The sequence below is a fragment of the Enhydra lutris genome, unplaced genomic scaffold, assembly GCF_002288905.1.
Source record: "Enhydra lutris kenyoni isolate GAN:26980312 unplaced genomic scaffold, ASM228890v2 scaffoldscaffold8, whole genome shotgun sequence".
Lineage (NCBI taxonomy): Eukaryota > Metazoa > Chordata > Mammalia > Carnivora > Mustelidae > Enhydra > Enhydra lutris.
This window is the reverse complement of record NW_019154092.1, coordinates 30,115,488-30,141,715: the sequence shown is the minus strand read 5'-3', so window position 1 is coordinate 30,141,715 and position 26,228 is coordinate 30,115,488. Positions and strand designations below refer to the sequence as shown.

The 26,228-nt window shown below is 36.4% G+C and overlaps 1 protein-coding gene across 2 annotated transcripts in view; it reads left to right on the top strand.

The window, feature by feature from the left end:
* The window catches only part of LOC111142439 (regulation of nuclear pre-mRNA domain containing 1A), a 74,207-nt gene that overhangs the window by 44,413 nt on the left and 3,566 nt on the right, over positions 1–26,228 (top strand). The gene's annotated exons all lie outside the window — the stretch shown is intronic.

Here is a 26,228-nt window from a genome sequence, read left to right as displayed (position 1 = left end):
GAGTGAATATCAGTACGAATGTAATTTGCAAGAAGTATATAAGTATTTATGTTTTAAATTGGTGACTTATTTTGTAATTAAACCAGAAAAAGAATGCTGCTTTAATAAAAATGATTAAAGAGATTTGAGGCTTTTGAAGAAAATTATATCAAGCACAGTAGGCGAACTAGTTTTTAAGTCATATTAGTCTAGTCGAATACTTTGAAAAGGTGGGCATTGTGTTCAGGAATGCAGTTTATAGAACTGCAGCTGAGCATTTGAAACAAAGGAGTAAGTGGCCATTTAAAAATTGTAAAATTATTTTACCAGTTTGCCCTGTTTTTCCTTCAATAGAATAATATGTTAACAGTATGTTAGAAAACACGAGTAACAAAATGAACAGTACTCAGACGCGAAGAAGCCCTGAATGTATGAGTCACAGTGCTGCCTGGTAGAAGAACTGGAGCCACAAGTGAAATCAGAGTCTTTAAGCCAGTGTTCTTTCTTTTTACATAAAAAGAAAGGAATTTAAGCTGTAATTGCCTTCTGGTTGCTCACTCATTCAAAGAATAAGCTAATAATAGTAATACCCTTCAAGAGGGACATTGTGATTAAAAATTTATGTTTACAAAGCAATTAGCACTCTCCCTGAGCAAATAAGTGCTCATTAATGGATAACTTCTACTGTTGTTACTGTGGCAGCTGAGACTTACTAGAAGTAAGTCTTACTAGGTGAGATTGAAAAGTAGGTTGGAACCAGATTATGGAGAGCACTGAAGGTCAGGTTGAGCTGATGGTTGTAGCAGTCTAAAGGCTGGAAAGGAATGGTGACGTTGGCAGTGTTTGCAAGCCTGGTTAAAGTTACTGAGCGGTTTACAATGGAGAGAATTTGCAGTAAGGAGACCAGAGAGGGGCGCCTGGGTGGCTCAGTGGGTTAAAGCCTCTGCCTCTGGCTCAGGTCATGATCCCAGGGTCCTGGGATCAAGCTCCGCATCGGGCTCTCTGCTCAGCAGGGAGCCTGCTTCCTCCTCTCTCTGCCTGCTTCTCTGCCTACTTGTGATCTCTGTCAAATAAATAAATAAAATCTTTAAAAAAAAAAAGAAGACCAGATAGGATTTAATTAGAAAATTTTATATTATGGATAATATAGTTAATAATAGCAGTGAGAAAATAAAGGAATGAGCAGATATCGGAAACAAAGGGTAAATATGTATCAGTTGGGTCTGAGGATAGAGAGGTAGAAGGAATCCATGATAAATGAAATGTTGAAAACCATGAGTCAAATGATTTTGACATTGACTAAAAGAATATTAAAATAGGGAACTAGTTTTGGTGGGAAGGATGATTTTGATTATAGGTAGATCAAATTTAAACTTTGTTGTTTTTATTTTTTGTGCAGCGAAGTTCGATTATTTTTATTTTTTCCCAGCTTTATTGAGATAACTGACATAATGAGTGAACTATTTTAAAATTCCTTTTTTTTTTGCTTTCTTAAAAAATTGAATAGTTGACACTAAAGTTTTTCTAATTGTAAAAGTAGTAAATGATCCTCATAGTTTAAGAAACATGTACTTCTTATTTTAAAATTTTCACAAAAGTATTTGCTCAAATATATATATTTATGTGTTTGTATGTGTATCCACACATACAGATTAATACATTGGGGAAAATGGAAAATATAAAAAATCCAGAATGGAAGCTAAAAACCAGAATCTGCTACTGATATTGAAAATGCATAATTTGAAATAAGAGCCCCTTATTTTTCCCCTCTCTTTGCTCCTTATAGACCAATTTTGTTTATAAGATCTTAGATCCTTTATTGGTGTGAAAGAATCATTTTTCTTATTTTTTTATTGTGTCATTACCATTTTTCATATATTACTTGTTATTAAAATTTTTACCTGAATATGTATTTTAGTCTACTATGTCAAAATAAAGGACAGGTATAGCATTCATGAAGAGTGACAAAAATAGTGCAAGGCAAGACTGAGAATGGTTTTTCCTTTCTGCTCGTGGGTCATGTCTTTTTTTTCTCTTTTGTCTTAGTTACTGTATTTTTCCTTTCTGTTACACATTTAACACTTTGCCTAACACAAATGTAGGATATTGGTCTTTTGTTAGTTTTGCTTGGTATTTGATGTTCCCTTTTATTTTGAAGATCTAAGTTGCCTTTTATTTTTGTTTCAGTTTTTCAGTTTCTCAAGTTCCTGTTATGTTGAATCTTCTGAGTCTTTACTTCATGGTGTTTATCATTTCTCATTATTTTTCCTCTTTTTTTGTTATTTTCATTTAATATTTTCCTTGAGATTTTTGTTGTTGGTATTGTTTTTGTTGTATTCATCCTTACAACGCGCTTATCTCATGTTGGGAGTTGAGATAGTTTTCTCACATTGTTTTGGGTTTCTCTTGGAAAGAAGGGATTTATTACAGCTTTTACTGGGACAACTCACAGATGATACAATTCTGGGGCAAGTCAAAAGGAAATCAAAGTCACAGGAGATGATAGTGCCAGAGTTTTGTGAGTTTGCCAAGTCAGGCCAGACTTGACCAGAACCTTGCGTCTATTTTGCCAGCACACCAGGCACATCATCCAGTACTGGTTTGGTTATTGTGGTTCCAGAATCTTCATATTGTTTGGAGTCCCAACAGGCACAGGTTGCCTTATTAAAGTCACCCATGGGAGAATCAGCAGTATAAATGTCCATAACTACTAGAATAGTCATGCCATATCAAGACCTTGATACCAGGAGTGTTTGGACCTATTTAATGTAAATGTAAAATACAGTTTAATTAGGTAATAATAATGTGGGGGAGATTTTTGTTGTTGGTTATCATTTTATTTATTGCAGCAATGAGTGCTTAAAGCATTTACTCTCCCTGCTTTTAGATAATTTTTCCTAATCCATGGGTTGGGAATTTTTCAAGTAAGTATTTAAAAGTGTATGTCTGATGAAAGTAATGGGCTCTGAGAAAAGGAGTTGAGTATCATTTCAGTAAACAAAGTATGTAACTATAGTAAGATCTGTAATGTGTCTTTATTTTTTTTTAATAAAGAATATTTAAGTAAGGTCCAGTAAATAAAATTTTTATCATAACATAAGTAATTTATGACATTTATTTCTGTTGTGTATAATCTTCTAGGCTCTGAAGTGTGCATGTGTATATTTTTTTTAATGGAGCATACTATTTTTGACAGTGGAGTGTTGGCATTTTTTTTATCATGTTAATTTTGGGACTACTTCATACCTCTTTATTTTTTTAACATCAGCCATTCTGGGAGTTGCTCATCATTCTTACATACTTAATTTCTAAAATATGTGTGTCTTTATTATCTTACTGAGTCAATGTTCCAGCCTGTAGATTTTCTTGAAAACTTGACTTTTGTCATTTCTTAGTTTGGCTCTCTTGGCTTGCTTGCTTTTGCAGGTTTCTTAAGGATATATTCTGAGTTATAGATAAGATGTTTTTATGTGTTAGATAAGTCCAAAACATAGGTCTGTGGTTAGAAATTTTTCTTAGTTGACTTTGGCCCTAGATCAGTGAACACTTTGAGAAGCAGTTTAGCTTTGTGATGAAGAGTGGGAACTCTGGAACTGGATCATCTGAGTTTAAATTCTGGCTTCACCACTTACTAGCTCAGTGATAACTAGGCAATACATTTGACCTCTTTGGTACATCAGTTTCCTTGTCTATATAATAGGGATATTAATTATACCTCCCCAGCATATAGTAACTACCTCAGAAGTTCCAGCCCCACACAAGAAAACTTGGAGGTTTTCTAGCTAGCTTGTCTGTCTTAGATCTATAGTCCTCTCAAAAAAGGAAAGTTTTTTTATTGCTAGTTATAATCTTAGCATCTTAAGGATTGTGCCCGGATTCCTGTGTTTTTTTAAATAATATGTTTAGTCATTTTTTGAGATTCTGACTTACCTGTATCAGCCTTACTTGTCTATTGTTACGGAATCTACCTCCTTAAAATTCAGTACAGTATTTGCTCATGTTCACCCTTTTAGTTCTTCGTGATTTCTTTAAAGTAACTGTCTCAGAAATCAAGTTGGTCTAAAGTGTTTTCTACATTTCACCCCAGTGTTCTGGAATGTAATTGATTATGTTGAGAAATTTGGATTCAAATAAAGTATTACATTGTTTCCTTGATGATTTAGATTTTTTTTCTATTCTGTAGGAAAAAAACAAAAGAATAGTTGCTTAGACATTCTACCCTTGACTTCTATTTTAAGATGTTAGAATAAATATGTAAAACTTAGTATGGTCTGTCTTTATCATATAAGTAATAAAGATATATATATATATGTGTGTGTATATATATATATATATATATATATATACCTTACATATTGCTACATATCATGTAAATATAAAATAAAAAGATAGATGAAATGAAAAGAGGGTGAGAGGAGAGACATAGATGGAAAACCAGATGAAATAGAGGGGTTGAGATGAAATGTATAGAGCAACAGAGCTGCATGAGTTGTCCAATAAGTGGCCTTTAGCCACCTTTGTTATTTAAGTTAATTAAAATTAAGTAAAACATAAAATTTAAGTCCTCAGCACTAGCCATATTTCAGATCCTCAGCATGTGACTTTTGGCCACTTTGTTGGATGGTGTAGATACACAGAATTTTCATTGTCACAGAGAGTTGTGTTCATAATGATTGGTCAGGATGGTCAAGGTTGCTTAAAAGATACATATTGATACAAAGAAAATGAAGAAATTATATTTACTATATATAATATATGACATAAATCGGCTCTGATAAAAAGGAAATGATGGGTGTCTCCTAGGGTCAGTATTCTTAGGAGATAGATACTGACAGGAATTGAAGAGAGGAACTGCATCTTGGCATTTACTAAATGGAAGCGTTTACACAAATACTCTATACCCCACATAGAATGCCTAGAAGCAGGAGGTTGGAACTAAGGGTACTCCAGAGTGGAAACAACCAGGAGGGCTAATTCCGATGCATCTCCCTTCTTGGACCAGATTGCAGCGATAAGGAATCTGTGTCTGTATGGGAACTTGGAGCAGAGGAGAAGAGCAGTGTCCCTTCTGGCTGGTGAGGCCCAGGAGTGATGGGGATGATATATATTCAAAACAACAATCACTACTATAGTCCATGTTGGATATTGTCCACTTTACTGACAACCGAAGCAGGTCACATACAGTCTGTAGTTACATAAGAATAATAATATCACTGGAACCACCAAGCATTTTCAGAAAAACGATACATAAGACAGTAGGCACAGAGGGATGAAATTTCTCCTGGCAAATAATAGAAGACTTAGCACACTGAGGTACTGAAAATGCCTAAATACCTGGAGATCCCAACCCACCCCTATCCTTCAGAAAATAGAGTGTTCTCATAGCCATGTTACAAAAAGCTCTGTACTTTGTAATTCTGACTGACAGGGAATGATTGTGAATTCTAAACAAGTAAGGGAACAACGTAAACAACAGCATTATAGTCATAATGGTTGTAAAATGAGAGCTTAAGAGTGAAACAGTGGGACAAGTAAGCTACTTTGAAATTGTGGAGAAGTGAGGTTGCTGGGGAAGTTTAGACTTACGTAGTCAGTATACATAATGCATTCCTGAAAAGTGTGAATAAAAGTAAGTTACAGGACATTTTTGCCACAAAATTATGTATTATGAAGGACAGTGTTTTCCTCAGGCAGATTTCTTATGTTAAAAATTACTATAGTTAATATTTTTTAAGGTTTTTTTTTGTTGTTTTTTTTTTGTGAGAGCTTGAACGGGGGATGTGGGGTGCAGAGAGAAAGGAAGAGAATCACAGGCAGGCTCCATGTTCAGTGTGGAGCTCAGCACAGGGCTCGATCTCATGACCCTGTGACCCTGAGTTCATGACCTGAGTTGAAGGCTTAATCGATGAGCCATCCACGTACCCCTGTAGTTAATATTTTAAGCCCTGTATGTTATTTGAGATGTAAATTAGTAAGGACCTAACTATTAAAAAGACAATGCAATTTTAAATAATATATCATTCCTAAATAGGAGTAACATTTAGTCAGGAAGATCTAATCTTCAAGTTGAAAAGAAGAATTTAGTTTTTAGGGCTTTGAACTAGAACTGCGATGTTGATTTTGACCGTTGTGCCATCAGCTTTCCTTCAATCTATAAAGCAAAAGATATGTAACAATTTGCCATCTTCTCATCCTTTCATGAAATGTAAAGCAATATACCTCCTCTTTGGATTCATGAAATTCCCTTTGAGTTCGAACCATTGGTATTTTTTTTTTATGCTGAATCCCATTTCAGAATTACAAAATTCTGTTCTCATTTTCCTTTAATGTGGAACATATAGCCAACCAGTTGAAGTCCAGGGAGTATCTGAGTGGACCTAAATATTTGCCACCATTAGCATGTCTTAGTACCCACATAAGTTTCCAGACTGCTGTACAAACTGGAATGACTGTAGCATCCTCATGGGATAGCTTTGACTTGTTTGCTAACTATAGTGTGATTCTGAGTTTGGTGTCAAAGCTGTTTAGAATTCTCTATGTTGTATTTATACATACTGTACATTAGGCATACCAGTATACGTGCATTTCAAGCAAAGTGTATTTTGTGTGAAAGTTGGAGATGCCCTTTAAGTAATGCAGAACTGAAAATTTCACAGTACATCTGTAAATGATAACACTGTTAAAGAGTTTCCTTTAGCAGGATGAGGCAAGGGAACAAAAGCAAAAGAGAAAAAAGATGGACAGAAGGAAAACTGGGACGAAGAAGGAAGATAGGAACAAACAGTACAGCTTGCTTTATACCTACCAGAATTTAGTGTTGTGTTCCATCCAATACCTTGTACAGTGCATAGCAGGTGACCCTTTTTCCTTCAACTTGCTACTTAGAAGTTATCATCTGGGGCAACGTGGGTGGCCCAGTCATTTAAGCCTCTGATTTTGGTTCAGGTCATGGTGATCTCAGGGTCCTGGGGTGGATGAGGACTCCCTGCTCAGTGGAGAGCCCCCTTTCCCCTCTTTCTCTGCCTCCTCCACTGTTCAAGTGCGCATCCATGTGCACGCGCTCTCTCTCTCTCTCTCTCTCTCAAAATCTTAAAAAAAAAAGTTATCTACATGGAGGAATGGACCATCTGGATGACCGGGGCTAGTGAGTTTGAGTTCTACCTTGTTAGTTTGGGCTCTGCATGCTAGATTACACTCTGCAATCCCTTTCTGACTAATCAGGGAGCATCAGTACCCTTCACTTGAGCTTTGTACAGCCAAAAAAAAACCACCCCACATTTATTCATCAAAAAGCTCTGCTTTTGTTGTTCTATTAGCTTATTTTTATATACTCAGAATTATTCAGCCTCTTGAATGAATCTGCCAATAGTGCATAAAGGATGTTTCCATGAATTCTGTGAGTGAAAAATTACCAGTGTCTTTTTATCTAACCTGAAACCCTACTGTTGCACTTAAACTTCACTATAGGAGAGAGATGATTTAAAATTGAAAATTTCATCATAAAATAACTAATAGCTTTTATTCTGTGCCAAAGTACTGTTGTAAGTATTGATTCTGTTTTATCTGGAATTCTGTAAAGTAGATAACTATTGTTAAACATGTTTTACGACTGAGAACACCGAAGCCCAGAAGTGTTAATATATTACAAAGAAATTTGAAAAACCCGTTAAACTGAATACTTTAAAGCCACTTAGCTCCGGATGACATTTTGATATATTTCCTTTTATCTTATAAAAATCATAAATTGAAAACATCACTGTAAGGAGTTAAAAATTTTTTAAAAATAGTTAATAGCCATACTGTATGTACAAATTTACATTCTACTAGGATATCTTAGTCTTCAGTGAGTGTAGAGTATGGTCTTAGAATAATGAACTAAGAACTTAAGAGTTATGGGTTCTGGAACTTATTCTCTGAACTTAAAATTGTATAATACCAAGCTTATTCTTTTCTCATCTTTAAAATGTAGATGTCAAATCTAATGATTAATAAGATCTATTCAGGTTCTAAAATTCAGTGCTCTTTTCCCCCTATTCCTTATCTCATGCTTGGGAACTTCTAAGTACTTGAGCTTAATTCAACTTATAAAAGCAATATGTAGAATTTAAAACTTTACCCTTGCCTTTTTTCCCAAAAACACTCTGCCATCATAAAAACAATACACGTTTATTATAGAAAATCCGGAAAATAGGGGCACCTGGCTGGCTCAGTTGGTAGCATTCAGGGTTGTGAGTTAAAGCCCCACGTTGGGTATGGAGCCCACTTAAAAGAAAAAAATCTGGAAAATACTGAGAAAGAAATACAGAAAGGCACTCGTGAGTTTACACCAACCATTGAAAACAATTATTAACATTTTGATGTATTTTGTTCCACTCTTGTTTTTAAGTAATTGTGTATATTCACTTTGATTTTTTTAAAAAATGTATGTGCAAGTTATTTTCTAAACTTAACACTTATAGCTGCTGGCCAGCATTTATTTATTTGTTTGTTTGTTTCCTTCATTTCAGATAGGAGTGGAACTTTAATGGAAAAAACAAAGACCATTTATCCATTGGGTTAAATAAGTTATACTTCTTGGACTTATTTAAAGAACTAGGTGTCTGACAAATTGTGGAGAGATAAGTACTATCAAGAATATTTAAGTTACTGGTTTAATAAAAAGTTATTGCCTAAGTCCAATTCCTTCAGTATCCCATTGTAATTTATTAGGGGAGTGATATTACTGGTTACTATGCCATCTAATTTATCCACTCCTTGCTTTGGAAGTAAGATTTGTGTTAGAAATAGAACTTAAGTCTTGATAATTTTAATATTGCATACATCGGATTTAAGTAAAATGTAAACCTCTTACATAGTTAAGTCAATTAAAAATATATGGAGTACTGTGAATCATTTATACTAACCATCTCATAGAGTGCTGTCAGGCTTAACTTCCTAAAGCAAGAATTCTTTGTAAAGCATCTCTTAAATCTGGTCATGTTTAGATCAGTTTATGGAGAAAGTTAATTGCTTCAGAGCAAAGCCTATTCTTCTTGGAATCTTTCTAAGATCCAGTCATCTGATTCCAATGTGAAGTAATATTCTTGGGAGGTTTTTAGTATTAGTAAACATTACGTTTTATTTTTTAACTATACTTTTTAAAACAATTTACATACCAAAATGTACAGATAGTGAGGCAGTTCATTATCTGTAAACTTGATGAGTTTAGTGACCTATTAGACTTAACATTATGCTACAGTAATAATACAGTAACATACAGTAATATTGCTACAGTTTTGTATTCTAATTCCTAATGAGATAGTAGTTATCATTTGCAGGACTGTAAGTGTGTTTAGGGTTTTTTAATTTTAAAAAAAGTGTTCATGAAAATCAGGTTATAGAGTACTAGAAGAATATGGACATTCTTAACCTTTTTTTGAGTTGCCAACGGCTTTGAAAAATCCAACATGTACACAGATTTGCTTACAACTGCAGTTTAGGGTTACCTCTGAGACTAATAATAGTTCACAGTTTGATGACCATTGTTCCATAACCAGTGCAAATTGAATGGGGGTCTCTGGGAATCTTGCATTGCTTTCTCTGCTTAAAAACTTCTAGTCAGTTCTTCCTGAGCTCACAGTGTCAGTATGGTCAGGACCCAGCTTGGCCTCACTTCATGAGAGGAAGCACTAGTCATGGAATAGTTAACAGGGTGACATAGCTGGCTTAAACAGTGTTAAGATACATTTACGCATTCAGAATATGGCAGGTACATTTGGTTTCATTGGATGCTTGTTCAGTCACTGATGGGTTTCTTACTCAACTCTGGATTCCACATTAGCAAAAGGAATTAACTGCAGTGTATTCAGAGGCAGGGGCCAAGATGACACAGGAATTCGAAACAGTACTTTGGAGGACATCTGAAGGAAATGGGGATATTGAAGATCAGACTTGGGGACAGGCATAATTTATGTGCTATCTCCACATGAAACTATCAGAAGATAGTTAGAAAACTATCAGGGGAGTTGGGTTTAGATAAGAGGGTACAACTAGGACTACTGAATATATTACAGGTGACAAGACCATTCTGCTAGTTAGAATTCACTAATGTAAAGGACTGTTTAATATAAAGTACTGAGTTTCAGCCTCTGCCATCTGTATCTACAGCAAACACAGCCCATCTCCTGGTCAAAAGAAGGTAAAACCTCATAATAAAGACCTGTTTACTTCAGTTCCTGTTAAATGATAATCATGTTCAGCTTTTGAAAAAATTACAAAGCATGCCAGAAGTCAAGAAACAGCCTGAAGAGACAAAACAGATTCATGTAGGGCACGACTTTTGGAACTATCAGACAAGGATTTAACTGATTAATGTGTTAATAATTCTAATGGAAAAGTAGATACCATGCTAGAAATAAAAAAACGCAAATGATGAGTGCCTTTTATGGTCATCTCAATAGACTGGACACTGCTGAGGAAAGTATCAGTGAGTTTGATAATAGGTCAATAGAAAATTCCAAACTGAAATGCAAAAAGAAAAGGGGAAAGAAATCCAACATAGAACATTGAAAAATTGTGGGATAATTTGGAAAGATGTCACACATGTACTTGGAACACAAGGAAAACGATTGAAGCAGAAGAAATATTTGAAGTAATGACCAAGAATTTTCAAAATTAATGACTGACATCAAACCACTGATCTAGGAAATTCCAAGGACAGATACTAGGCAGGATACCAAAAAACCCTACAGTCTACACTTAGGCATGTCTTTTTCAAACTGCAGAAAGCCAAAGACAAAACCTTGGAAGAAATAGGAAGGGCAAGGGAGAACTCTTATAGGACAAGAATTACAGCAGGTTTCTCAGCAGAATCACTTGAGCAGGAAGGGAAGAGGGATGAAAAGTGTTGAAAGAAAAACTTAACCAACCTAGGATTTTGTATCCGGTGAAACTGTTCTTCAAAAGTGAAGGATAAAGTAGTGAGTTTGCTGTTTGAAGTGATGAAGAAGAGGTTGAATGACCAGGATAAGCAGATTGTTGGGTTACTGTTTGTATTTTATTTATAAACTATTAGCCCTGGGAGATGGGTAGGATGTATTCAGTGGTTTTGAGGAATGTTATAAATCATATTTTGCTCTTGGAGCTTTGCTCCGAACGTGAGCATATTAAGGGTTGGTGGGGAGATGTGCCAAGAAACTATTTTTGCTCCCAAACAGCTCAGAATCTCTGACTTTTGGTTTGCCTGTTAAAACCTTGTGTAACAGTGTTTCATAAGACACCCAGTTAAACAGATTAGCTCACCTTTATGACCCTGAAATAGCGTGATTCGTTAGTGACTAGGTAACATACTGGGGGAGTAAGGCTGAAATTGCATAATTAAGTCTACCTCCTCATTTAAATATCTATAGAAATAGAAAGAAAAATTAACTTGATAGTTATAGCTCACTGACTTAAATTGCACCACCCAACTTGATTTTTAAGTTGTTTAATAAACAGAATTAGTTTACATGCTTTTAGCTCCTGGACAACCTCTTCCCCACCAAAATCAAAACGGATAATTATTAGCAGGTTCTGCTTTTCTGGAATATTGGTCATCACTCCTAAGTATACTAGTTCCCTTTCTTGTGTCATTTCCCTTGTGTCTTCTCTATCGTTGCTTTTACTATTATTGGTCCTTTTTGTGTTTAAAAAAAATTAGTGTTAAGGCCCGTATGCTATTATTCATGAGAAAAGGAAAACTCTCCAGTACTGGGAAGTCCAGAGATGTTTAAATGGCAGAATTAGACTACCTAATAAAAGTCACAATTTGTAGGATTATGTTTTACAGCCAGCACTTAGTCCTGCCACTGTGGTGATCCTGTATTTGATGTAAAGTAACTTTTATTTGGATAACCTATTTCTTCAGAATACCCATCCTATTAATAATTTCAAGATGTGAAAGGGTAGCATAATGATTAAGTGTGAGGACTCTGAACCCAGACTGTCTAGGTTTGAATTCCTTTTTGCTCCTTAATCTCTTGATTTTGGGAGAAGTTCCTTAATCAGTCGTTAATTGTGCTTTAGTTTCATTATGTGTAATGCATGGATAGTAATAGTTTCTACCTATGAAGATTAAATGGATCACTTAGAACAATGGCTGGCATTTAGTAAGCACATCAAAATTTTAGTTAAGATCACAATATGCTGGATTGCATCTAGAAATGTAGAAAGCTTATTTTTAACAGTAGCTACCCTTATTACAAGTTAGCATTGATTTTCCAAAACCCAGTTTATAACCAGGTGACTGGATTCCTTGCAGAAAAAAATAGTCCCTGAGGAAACCGTCTTTTTTCCACTTGTTAACAGTTTAGAAGGCTAATGAACCTTTGCAGTGTAGATTTATAACTTATTAACAGGTAGGAATTACTTATTTCAGGGATGTTTTTAAAATAAAATCTGCTTTTAGAAAACTTACCTAAGAATGAGGGTAAGCCTTCAGAGGTTTGTTAGAGATTATTTACACTGAAGTATTTTCCACTAAATGGTAAAACTTCTGTACATAATCAAGGAAAAATGGCTTTGTCAGAGAGGGGTGTGATCTGAAAGGAAATAAAGGATTTGATAACTGCATTTATATTTTTTTAAAGGTTATCCAAAGCAGGATTAGATCCCAAGTGAAATTTGGGTACTTACAGAAGACAGAGCAAACCACTAAGTATTCTTTATCTGCCTTGCCCGCTTTTTCCTGGAGATGGCAATAGACTTAGCTACTCCCAGTCTCAGAAAGTCCCTAACATCATGGAATTTTTTGGTCTTGGTAAAAACAAACAAAACCCTGTACAATTTTTTTTTTAAAGTCTTGATCGGTACTTCAATCAACATTTCCTGTCTGTCCTAGCAAAGAGCCCCAACACCAGGTTAACCAAAATGAAGTCAAGTATAGTGAATCCTGAGAGATAATCAAAGCTTATAGTTATATTGAAGGCAGAGGCTTAAAGATGTGTTATGTTAACATTTTAAGGGAGGCAAATGAAATACACGTCAAAGAACAAAACTATTTAGGTATCTGCAAGAGCACAAATAAAAGGAGCCAAGATTGTAAAGATTGGTTCTATAATATAAAAATTATGTCTCAATACTATTTTGCATGAGGATAACTAACTCTACCCTCAACACTAATTTGTTCTTTTCTGACCCAAGAATTTACTTATTTTAATTCCCAAATATTTATTTACAATAAAGACTGGTGAGAATGATAAAATGTGAATTTTAAATAGAACTGAATCAAGCAGATTTCAGACTAAGGATGCATATATTAAGATATACAGGGAGAAATTAAATTGCTTAGATATTTGCAAAGATGCGCCTTTGGAAATACTTTGGAAACAAGGTGTCATGGAGATACCACACCACTACATCTATCGTTAAGAAATATTGTTGGGGAAAGTCTTTAACCATCATGCTCAGATGTTCCCTCTTTCCCTTGCTGGAAAAAAAAAATCTTAATATATATTTTTATTGGGTGTTACCCAGTCTCATCACCTTGTTCTTGGAAGGGACCATGAGGATTGATTTTACAAATGAAAAGTGAGAGAATGACTTCTCAAAGCTCTGTTTTCATAGCATTCTGAAGCCTGGGCTATGCTCAGATTTGCATCCTGCAAATGCTGCACAGCTTGCCCAGTAGAATCAGTATTGGGCTTCCTGCTTGATGCATTCCTCCTGCTACAGCAGCTCTCAGAAAGCGGATAGGGAGAAAGGGGCTGTGCCATGGCAGGCCTGATGCTTGCAGTTGTTGCCCAGTTTTTAATGACCACATGTGGATGCACCTGAAATTCTCTTAAGGCTTTTTTAAGAAGTTACTGTCAAGTATGGCCTAAGAGTCAAATTGTTAGTAGCATCTGCAGGAAAACAGATGCTAACAGATGCTATTTATATTTAAATATAAATATTTAAATTCAGAAATAATTAAAACATTTAAAGCAACTGGAATTTTAGAACAACAGTATCTGGATCAGCCCTAAAATGAGTAAGAACTCCAAATTTGGGGGCATTGATTTTCTTTGCTCTTCTTAGTGCAAGATGGTTTTGGTAACATCCCAGAATGGTAATCAAAAGTTATATAGCACTTAGTTATTTGAAAACTTGTATATTAATTTATTTAATCCCCACATCCCTATAAAATAGGTCTCCCTCTTTTATAAAGAAAACACCTGACGCTTAGATAATCTCAGGGAGTCATCGCCTAGAGTCACATGGGTATTATACTGAGGAGGCAGTACTCACACCCAAATCTTCTGACTTCATGCCCAGAAGTATTGACTAGAGACCTGTTCATAGCCAGTGCTCTGCTGGACACAAAGTGTGTTTCATCCTAATTATGGATATGAAGACTAGATAAGAGTATAATAGTATTTAAGTTCAGAAATAACTAAGTAGTGGCTCAGGAAGTTAGTGTGAGGCTAAAGTAGAAAAAGTTTCTGTGGTAGTGTCTGGTCTTAAAGTAGGTTTTCTAACATGGAGAAGATTAGACAATACATACTCAGTTGTAAAGAAAGGGTTTTCAAAAGGTAGTTCAGATTTCAAGCTAGCTCTAACCCACTTTCAGTCCACACATGACATCACACCTAATGCATTAAGGCTGAAGTACGTGGTAATAAAAAGCTTTTGGCCTTCGGGATGGAGAGACGTGTGTATCTGTAAACGAAACAACACATATAGTTTCAGCAAATAAAGGACAGAAATGTAGGCCTTGTTAAAAGAGGGAAATAGTTAAGGAGATAAAAAGTGGCTCAGTGCTACTTCTGCCACGTGCTGCCTGAGAACATTTATTCTAGTAGTTATTTTAGTGTGTTAGTGAAATTCCAAGTAGCACAACAAAGCTGTGATTATATGAATGTTGTTTCTTAGAATGAAGCTCTTAAAAAGTGAGTTCATTTAAATAATACTATATAAACAGAATAGGTAACCTGTGAAGAAATGATAAAAGGTGGCAATTAGCTAATTGAAGTTTGGAAAATTGTGATTAAAAGTTGGGAGAGGTGGCTTGAGGAAGCCTGGGGTACTGGAAAACCTATCTCTTGTAGAGTTTTGGATATATAACACACACATTACTAGGAACTATAGTGTGTACGTAATAGTTACAGACTTACAGGGCCCCTGGGTGGCTCAGTTGGTGAAGTGGGGTGACTCCTGATCTTGGGGTCGTGCATTCGAGTTCCACATTGAGTGTAGAGATTACTTTTAAAAAGCAGTTATGGATTTATGATGTGTCTCATTTAAAATATTGTAAATAGCTTTTGGCTAAATAGGTGGTTAAGACGAAAAGAGAATTTGTAGAAGGAAAAGATGCAAAGTTGGTTCTCTAGTTAATTTAAATATCATTTGTTTCTAGTAGAAAAGCACTCAGGTAAATTTTTCACTTGATTTAGATCCTCTTCAAAAATAATTTTTGGGGCGCCTGGGTGGCTCAGTCAATTGAGTGGCTGACTATTGATTTTGGCTCCAGTCATGATCACAGCGTTGTGAGATCAGCCTGCATCAGGCCGGCCCTTGTCAGGCTCTGCCGTTCAGTGGGGAGTCTGCTTAAGGATTTTCTTTCCCTCTGCCCTTCCCCCCCCCAAAATAAATAAATCTTAAAAATATAAAAGGTTGTAGCTGAACCATTAATGAAAATATCTGTATTTTCTTATGAATATTGCATTTCTTAAATGTAACTGTATGTGTAAGGGTTTTAGCTATTCAAATGTCTAGAATTGTTTTGTTATTATTGGTGTTCTCATTGTTCATCAACTTTCTAGTATACCCTATATGTGTAGTATGTGATAGTCAGTAGCATGTCAGAGCAGGATGTTGTTGAGTGATCAGGTAGTAGTGAAAGTTCAGTGTGGAAGAAATAATCTGAGAAAGTTCAGTTGGAGGGCTTGAGATTTAAGCTGGCACTTATAGGATGGATAGAAATTGGATGCAGATCCTGGGCAGGTAAAAATAATTTGGACAAAAGCTTCTGAAGAGAAATTTGTATCATTTTTGGCTACACAAAAATTTTGTGTTCAGAGCAGGTTTAATACTATAGAATCCCTCGTCATTTGTTAGTAAATGTTGTGTGTTGCTTTACTGTGTTATTTGGAGGCCAAAGTTGCAGATCATCCTGTAATATTCATAACAAATCTGCATCAGAATTTGGATAGTTTAATATAAATGGTATTCTACAAAAGATCTTGAATAGTTTTTTTATTGTATCATCTTTCTGAATGGTGATTGTTGTAGCATTTGTTGAGAATAATGAAGATCTATTTATTATTCATTAATTTTGATGAATGTTACTAAATAAAATGTGTTGTGTGGCTGGTGTCAGGCATTTCTGACTTGAGCAGTTTATGCTGAGTTTCCTACATCTGTTTTCTCATCTGTAAAATAGGGATAGTGATACCTGCCTTTTAATCTTTTGTGAAGATTAAGGTAAGAATGTAGGCAAAGGGGCTTCAGTAATCTGGGAAAATGTTTAATTTGTCCATTAGATTTTTTTTAAATAAACTTTTTATCTTAGACGATTTTAAGTTCACAGAAAAGCTATGAAGACAGTACAGAGAGTTCTCATTATACCTCATATCCAGTTTCCCCTGTTAATATTTTATGTTAGTTATTTTATGTTAGTATGTTATGTTAGTATGTTTGTCATAATTAGTGAACCAATTTTTATTAACTAAATTCCACACTTTATTCAGATTTTTAAAAATTTTACCTAATGTCCTTTTTCTGTTCTGGGATCCCATCTGGGTTATCACATTACATTTATTTGTCATGTCTCCTTGGACTCTTGGCTGTGACACTTTTTTTGACTCTCCTTGTGTTTGATGATCTTGATAGTTTTGGGGAATATTGCACGGGAATTTCATGACATGTCCCTCAGTTGGGATTTGTCTGATGTTTTTCTCAAAATTAGACTGGAATGAAGGAAGGAAGGAGGAAGACGCAGAGGTCAAGTGCCATTTTCACCACATTTTGTCAAGATACTTAACTATCAAATCACCTATCAGTGTTGATGTGCCGTAGATCACTTTGTCGAGGCATTGTTTGTCAGGCTTCTCTACTGTAAAGTTAGTTGATTTATTCCCCTTTTCATACTCTTCTCTTTGGAAATAAGTCACCAGGTATAGCCACACTTTAGGAGCGAGAATCCATTAAACTTTGCAATTATGAAATGCATTAAGTGGACCTTTTTGAAATCTCAAATTATACCTCTTTATATTGAATTCTCTCATAAGAACTTGGAGAGCAGATACTGTGTTGGTTAAGGATGATTGCTGGGTTCTTCAGATAGTGGATGTGAATGGTATATTGTTCTGAGGGTTGTGTAGTCATAGTACCAAAATTAGTACTAGTACATAGTCCCAAAATAGTTGGGAAAATTAGTATTTTCCTAAGGAAAAAAGTTCAAACCTTTCCACATATAGGCCTTCGTGATTAACTTTCACTGCTTTTTTTTTTAGTCCTTTTTAATACTAGGAACATTTCTGCCTTCCGTCATTAGCCTACTTCTCTTTCTTGTGTGATTCCTCCCAGGAATGGGAGGGGACATGCCATGTTTTGGTGTACATTAGAATCATAGGATGTGGATTCAGTAAATCAGGTCAGTATACATTTTATTTTTTTCTGAAACCACGAAAAGCAAAGTTTGACAATATCTTGTGTGATGACAGATATACAGAAGATAGAGTGGGGGAAGGGAGAAGCAAAATGGTGTAAGATGGCTCAGAAACATTTCTATATATGTACTCATAAAGGCCTAATGGGCTACTACACATCTCATGGTTTATAGATAGGTTTTTATTTGCTGCCTCTGAAGCCCAAATCTTACTTCCAGAATGCTAGAACCACATTTCCAAGTGCCTTCTACTAGAAGTCCCAAGGATAACACACTTCACGTGCTGAATATTGAACTATTTATCTTCTCTAAAGGAGTTTCTGCCTGTCTTTGCTATCTCAGATAATAGCATCTCCATCCAACCACTCATCAAACTTGAAATCTCATCATTCTTCACATGAGAACTATAACCAGTCTTGCTAATTTTTCTTACTACAAATTGATTTTGTCTTTTGAATTAAGGTATTGAATGCACACAGTGTACTTTATAAAGTGCATTGCTGCTTGACGTACAGTGTAGTTTGTGAAGTGCTCTTCTTCTTCTGGCTTGTTTCAGGCCCTAGTCTGTCTTTCCTAGACATTTGCAGTAAACTCCTAATTAGGATTCTTCTCAGGTTCGTCCTCTTAAATGTGGCTGTATTTGGTAATGAAATTAATTTCTTCATGTTGCACCATGCTCTGTGGCGGTAGTGAATTGGCACATATCGTGCCCTTCATCCTCACTGCCCTGCTGTCTTGCTGTTCCCATGTCCTATTATGTTCTACTCACATCTCCTCAATTCTGAAAACCTTCCCTGATCTATGTAGTGTGGCAGAGTCCTCCATCCTCCAGTTCTGGTGTGTCACAGAAAGTGGTTTTTGCATCTAATGGAATACATCATAATTTATTGTAATATTCATTTTTTGCGTGCCCATTAAATTGTGTATTCTTCTAGGTGAGGATTATGATTCATGTTGGTGTTCCCAACATAGTGACTGGTACCTTCTATAGTAGATACTCAAGAAATGTTTAACTGAAGTATGGAGTAGATCAGTTGTGACCTTTGAATTCAATATCAAATAACAGAATGATGAATTTTTTTTAAAAATGAAAATAATATGCAGTGAGCTAGAATCTCAAGTCAGAATACTGTCAAACTGACATCTAGAATGTTGGTATGTAAATTAGTAGGTGTTGTAAGGTACAGGTGATGTATAGAAAGTAGTTATTATAAACAATGTTTATTTTCTATGGCATTGCTTTTGTTTGACCCTTTTGACTATCACTCATGTTCATCACTGGTTTTTATATAATATTTGCAGTAATAGATTGGGCTTTCCAAGAAGTCAGGTTGGAATTTGGTGGACAGTATTTATATTGTATGAGCTTGAACTTGGTATTTATTGCACCTAGAATAACAGGTTCACTCTTATCCTTGAATTTTTTTTTAAGTGAATTTCTTAGTAAAGTAGGAGAACTTGGAATCCATTTCCCATTAAAAACAATACTATTTGGGGGTGCCTTGGTGGCTCAGTTGGTTAAACATCCGACTCTTGATTTCAGCTCTGGTCGTGAGAGCAAGCCCGACATTGAGCTCCGCTTTCCGCACAGATTCTGTTTGTCCGTCTCCCTCTGCTCCTCCTCGTGAGCATGATCTCTTTCTCTTTCAAATAAGTAAAATCTTTAAAAAAAAAAAAATACTATTTGTGGCACTAAGGTTCTTAGACTAACAAAGCCTTTTTTTCCCCTTCCTTTAATATTTTTATTGATATTTAATTCACATACCGTGTGACAATGTACAGGGTTTTGTTGGTTTTTTTTTTTTTTTTTTAAGAATTTTTTTTTAAGTAATCTCTACACACAACAGAGAGCTCCCACTTATAACCTGCAAATCAGAGGAGTCACATGCTCCACCGACTGAGTCAACCAGGCACTCCTACAGTGTATAGTTTTTAAATATATTTACAGGATTTTGCAGCCATCACTACAGTCTTAAATTTTAGATCATTTTTATCCACTCTAAAGGAAACCTCATAACCATTTCCACTTCAACCCACCCCAAGCCCTAAGCTTTGCTCTATAAATTTGGCTCTTCTGGAGATTTCATATAAATGGAACCATACAGTATTTAGTCTGTTTAGCTAGCTTCTTTGACTTAGCATGTTTTCAAGGGTCTTTCATGTTGTAGCATATATCAGTACTTTATTTCTTTTTATGGCCAAATAATATTACATGGTAGAAGTATATCCTATTTTGTTTCTCTGTTCATCAGTTGAGAGATATTTGGATTTTTTTTTCCCTCCTTTTTGGCTATAATGAATTACTGTGAACTTTCGTGTTAAAATTTTTGTGTGGCCATACATTTTCATTTCTCTTTTGTATACTCCTAGGAGTTGAATGTGGATGGGTTATGTGGTAACTCTGTATGGTCTTTTCAGGAATTACAGACCGCTTTACATTTCCACCAGCAGTGTGTGTAAGGGTTCCAGTTTCTCCACGTTTGTCAGCACTTGTTACAATCTGTCTTTTCTTTTCTTTTTTTTTCTTTTCATTTATTTATTTGAGAGAAAGAATGAGTGTGCACATGGGAGTGGGGGTTGGGTGTGAGAGAGGGAAAGAGCCCGATATGGGGGCTTGATCTCACGGCTCACAACTGTGAGATCATGACCTGAGCCAAAATCAAGTCAGATGCTTAACCAACTGAGTCACCCAGGTGCCCCTTGTCTGTCTTTTTTATTATAGCTATAATTGTAGGTGTGAAGTGTGATCTTTGTGGTTTTGATTTGCATCAAAAGTTTTTCATACTGTCAGGATAAACAGAACTATATGTTTGCAGTAAAAGCAGTATATGTCAGCTTCATATTTATTGCTAAGGGAAGGGGCTTGATTTCTTAATGGTTTTCTTCTGGAGGAATTTTTTATCTTAAATTTTAAAATTCAAGTTCTTCCCTTTCTTTGAAGCTGAAACAGAATTAAGAATTCATTTAGGGAAAAAAATTTAAACACAAAATAAATTTTTTGAAAGCTGTTTTTGTAAAATGCAGGTTTAGTTAGAAGAGAATGAGAAGATTATGAAAGGGATTAAAAAAACAGTATTGGCTTTACCTATTGTTTTTTTAAAGATTTTATTTATTTATTTGACAGACAGATATCACAAGTAGGCAGAGAAGCAGCGAAGGGGGTGGGGGGGGGAGCATGCTCCCCGCTGAGCAGAGAGCCCGATGCGGGGCTCAATACCGGGACCTTGGGATCATGACCTGAGCCAAAGGTAGAGGCTTTAACCTACTGAGCCAACCAGGTACCCCTGGCTTTACCTATTGACTGACTTCTCAGGTTTACTTACCCTGATACAGTACATGTGTGCCACTGGACCCACAATTTTTGTTTTCTCTTTCATGCCTAGGAGTTTTCGTGGAGTTTTTTGGCGGGGGCTTGGGGGGCAATGTTGGTTTACTAATAGAATAAGAAGAGATTTGTTTTTACCAGCTTTACTGAAGTAAAATGGACAGATAAAATTGTATATATTTAAACTGTACAGTGTGATTATTTGATATATATCTACTTTGTTGAAGTTTTCACCACACTTAGTGTAATTAACACATCCATCACATCACATAGTTTTGTGTGTGTGGTGAGAACACTTAGGTCTCCTCTCAGCAAATATCAAGTACACAACACAGTATTATTAAATATAGTCAAAATGCTGTACCTTAGATCTCCAGAGCTTATTCATCTTAAAACTGAAGGCTGGTACCCTTTGACCAGCATCTCCCCATCTCCCCCTGACATCTCAGGTTTTGGTAATCACCATTCTACTGTTTCTATTGAGTTCACCTTTTCTTTTTTTTTCTTTCCTTTTTTTTTTTTTTTAAAGATTCCACATGTAAATGAGATTATATAGTATTCATCTTTCTCTGATTTCACTTAGCATAATGTCCTCTAGGTTTATCCACTTGCAAATGCCAGAATTATCTTTCTTCTTACAGTTGAATAATACTCCATTGTCTATGTGTATGCACCATATCATCTTTATCCCTTCATCTGTTGACAGAAACTTAGTTGTTTCCATATCTTGGCTGCTGTGAATAATGTTGCAATGAGCATGAAGTGCACTCTTTGAGATAACTATTTTCTTTCTGGGGTCAGTGTTAGATATTTGTTCTGATATCAGAAAGTCACCTTCTAGCTGTCTTCTTCCCTGTTACTCTCCTGCAAATTAGTTGGCCTACAGTTTAGCTCCTATTATCAATTTCCTAATCGCCTTTCACCGTAGCCTCCACTGTTCTTGACAGTACCCTTAGGCTTGAACTTCTTGCCTTGTGGTTGTAACTAAAATGTGACAAGTTTATGTTCTGTTTTACTACCTGCTTCTGTCAGGCAAAAATCTTTGGTGTCAGGTGTCTGTAACTAGGGATGGGGACAACGGTAAACTTTTGTTTGAGTGTTACCTCTGCTGTAGGAGTTCAGCTCTTAGTAAGAGTGAGGAGGGGTGTAGCAGCCTCTTTTCATCTCAGCTTTCCCTTTCTGATTAGAGCATCACCTCCTGAATGGGGGGCAGGGATTGTCAGTGCCCCAGTATTCTTGGCTTGCCACATCCAAGTTAGAGGCTCTGTTTCACCAACGGAGGCTGAGTGAAGAGCCCCTGGGCCCTTAACTACATTATCCTGAGGCAGCCTTAGCAACAGGTAACTGGGGGCAGCATCACAAATGCTGATGCCTTGCCCCTCTCAGGAAGAAAGCCCTCTGGGAGCTGCCAGGGAGTGATTCTTGTGTTCTTGCAGTGGTCTGAGGGGAGTCTGCCTTGCTGAACTGGGAGTAGGCAGGGAGGGAACATCTTGGTTCAGACACCACAGATGCTCGCCTTTCCTAATGTATTTTTCTGGAACAGATATTTCCTCATAGGTTCTTTGCCTTTAGGATCATTTCCAGAAGCTTTAAATGGCTAGTATGGTTTTTAGAAACTGTTTTCACTAGGAGGTGGGTCAGTTGAACTCCTCATGCTGTCATGCTGGAAGTCAGTCTCCTCTAGATCAGTGGTTCTGAAACAACAGTTTGAATCTTTAATCTCCTCTTAACTCTCCCCCTACATGGATCCATCTTACTCTCCTTTGGCCCAACTTTATTTTCTTTACTATATTCATATCTGAAATAATATTTATATGTTTTTTTGTCTCCTTCCTCCTGAAATGTTAGCTTTGTGGAGGCAGGAGACCTCATCTGTTTGTTCATTTTTTAAATGCTATATCTCCATTAATAAATTTATACTTGCCATATATCAGGGACTGCTGTGATAGCATTTCTGTAAAAGTGCTGTGAGATTACATTCATGGCGCTGCGATGATTTTGATCTGAGAGAAGTACTGTCATTGAACATCAGAATCAAAGTAATTCATCCTCTTGTAAGCGTTGTGGCCGTAAGAAACCAACCTGTGGAATCTTGTAGCCTCTTTCTAGACCACCTTGTTGGGTAATTTAAGACTTTCAGGGCTGTGGCCTGGTTCATGTTATCAGATAGTTACCAGGTTTCATCCCCTTTCTTCTTTGGGCTCACATCAGACAGCTTGCCACAGGTCCTTAAATCTTCTGAGTAGGAGATCCTGCCTATGACAGTAGAGAAAGCTTTTGACTACTACATACTTTTCTTTCTATTTGGGAAAAGTGTGACTCCACATGTGTATGAAAGATAATAACTCTTCTCATGAGATTATTGAGAGGATTAAATGAGTTCTATTTTAATGCGTGGCATGTAATGGACATTCAGTAAAAGGCAGCTTTTTATATTTTTATACTTTTATATTTGCCAATTTTTTGTTTGCAATAGATACCAATTAGCTGAAGGCTTTTAGTTGCCAGTATCATTTGAATCAAATCTTTATTGAAGAACAACCTATCAGGATGCTAGAAACTAGAAATTAGGGTGAGCAATAATAACCACTAAAGGTACATAAGACATTTCTCAAAACATATTCTTTAGCAGAGAATAATTGCTTATGAATATGTTTGAACAGCATCTCAGTATATCATGCTGACCCCAGAGTGCTTTATGTATTATTTATTCAAGAATGATTCAGCTAAGAACAGTGGGACAGATGGAGAGTAGTGTTTGCCACATACCAGTGTGTTTTGAGAAAGAAATGTGCTAAATGTGGACATGTGTAATGAGATCCTCCTGAAAAGTATGCATCTAGAATGTGAAACATTCTGGTGGTAATCTTTTGTGTGCCACTCTGAGCTACTCTGCTGAAACTTACTTGGTGTTCCAGTGTGTATCGCTGGTGAAGGGGATGGGGGTAGGGGAAAATCATGCCTTGAGATTCTAGATTTCTCTTTTACTCCATCTTGATCTTCATGATAAATTAGAGATGCAGGGACACGTGGACATGGTAAGAATTGACACCTCTCTTCTGTGCCCAAAGCTATCCTTGAACTTTTCCAGCCTTGCCTGCTTTGCCAGCTACTGTGCCCAGTTCCCTGTGCTTAGAATTCTCCTCTCCCCCATTCCCTTAGAGCAGTTGAGTTTTAGTAATTCTTAAAAATTCCTTTCCTCACATGTGGTTATTCTTTAAAGGAGGAGGCTCAGTCATGCAAAGAAACCTTACAAGTTGATTTCATGTAGGTAGAAGAACTAAAGAAGTGGCTCATAACTCTGTATTAGCATTCTTTTGGGAACTTCTACAAAATTCATTAACTCTGGACCCACTTCCATAGGTTATTCTCATTTAATTGATATGTAGTAGGACGGAAGTACTCTTGAAAAATCTGTTTATTCAAAAATTTCTTAGCTGATTTTTTGGTAAATATTTTATTTATTTATTTGACAGACAAAGATCACAAGTAGGCAGAGAGACAGGCAGAGTGGGGTGGTGGGGGAAGCAGGCTCCCTGCCAAGCAGAGAGCCCGATGAGGGGCTCAATTCCAGGACCCTGAGACCATGATCTGAGACGAAGGCAGAGGCTTTAACCCACTGAGCCACCCAGGCGCCCCTCTTAGCTGATTCTTACGTACAGATTTGAGAAACACTAAAGTTAAGGGCTTTTTGTATATAGGCCTTCTGCCCAAAATAAAAGCTTATCAGTAAGTTTCTCTTTCTTGTTGATGAGGTCAGCCTTGGTTATTGGTTAGAAGGAGGGGAAGGTTCTCATCTTTTCTAGAAGGAAGAATACCCATTTTCTAGATTCCCTCTTTCACATCTCACCTCCACTAGGTGATGAAGCATAGAAGGATCCTCTCTTTCCATGTGGAAGTCTGGCAACTGCAGTTAAAAGGAGATCTTCCCAGTGTAGAGAATGGGCTGTTTCCCTCTAAGCCAAATATGATCTTGATTGGTTTCCAGTCTCTGAGTCTTTGGGCCGCTGTTGGCAGGCTTCCCTAACCTTTTTTTGGGCCATTGGAATCCTTTGGTGGTCTGGTGAAGCTTTGGACTCTTTCTCAAGTTCAGTATTTTAATGTAAAAAGTAAAAGACATAGCATTACAAAGGAAACAAATTATATATAAAATACAGTTGTTGATATAATGAAATTTGTATAATAAAATACGCTTCTTTACTGAGACATTAAATAACATTTAGTTGGTCTAATAACTACCATAATTTCAAAGTCATGATAAATGTAAACAATATTGGGACATCTGGGTGGTTCAGTTAGGCGTTTGCCTTTGGCTCAGGTCATGATCCCAGGATCCTGGGATCAAGTCCCTCATCGGGTTGCTTGCTCAGCAGGAGTCTGCTTCTCCCTCTGCCTGCCACACCCCTGGTGTGTTCTCTCTCTCTCTCTTTCTTGCTCTCTGGCAAATAAATAAATAAACAAACAATATTTCAAGATAGCTTTAAGAACCTGTAATACAGGGACGCCTGGGTGGCTCAGTTGGTTAAGCAGCTGCCTTCGGCTCAGGTCATGATCCCAGCGTCCTGGGATCGAGTCCCACATCGGGCTCCTTGCTCGGCGGGGAGCCTGCTTCTCCCTCTGCCTCTGCCTGCCATTCTGTCTGCCTGTGCTTGCTCTCTCTCCCTCTCTCTCTCTGACAAATAAGTAAATCTTTGAAAAACCTTTAAAAAAAAAAAAGAACCTGTAATACAATATTATAGCATTATATATATATATATATATATATATATATATATATATGAGCATATATCATTTCTATTGGAGGCAAACTCAAAGGTACTGATAATACTCCTGTGGTTTGTTGCCAACATTCACAATAGAAAATAATGTTCAGTTTAGGTTTGTGAAAACAGGTATGTAATTTTTCTTATCCAAGCTCAAAGGTGCCCTAAAATCTTATATGTTGAGGTTAAGTTTATTAATATGGTAGTCTTCTTTTCACAGATGTGTGACAACTGTTTAAGATTGTGGGTGGCTCAGTCATTTAAGCATCTGACTCTTGATTTCAGCTCAGATCATGATCTCAGGGTTGTGAGATCAAGCCCCGAGTTGGGCTCCATGCTGGGCATAGAACCCAAGATTCTTTATCCCTCTGCCCCTTCCCCTTCCTGTTTGTGCTCTGACACTCTCAAAAAGAAGAAAAGAAAAGAAAAAGATTGTGGTTTTTCGTAAAAATAGTTTACCTAGCAGTATATTTCCAAAGCCCCTCCTTTGATCCTAATGCTAACACTGTAATCATCCTTTCTTATTGAGCATTAACTGAGTGTAATACCAGATTTT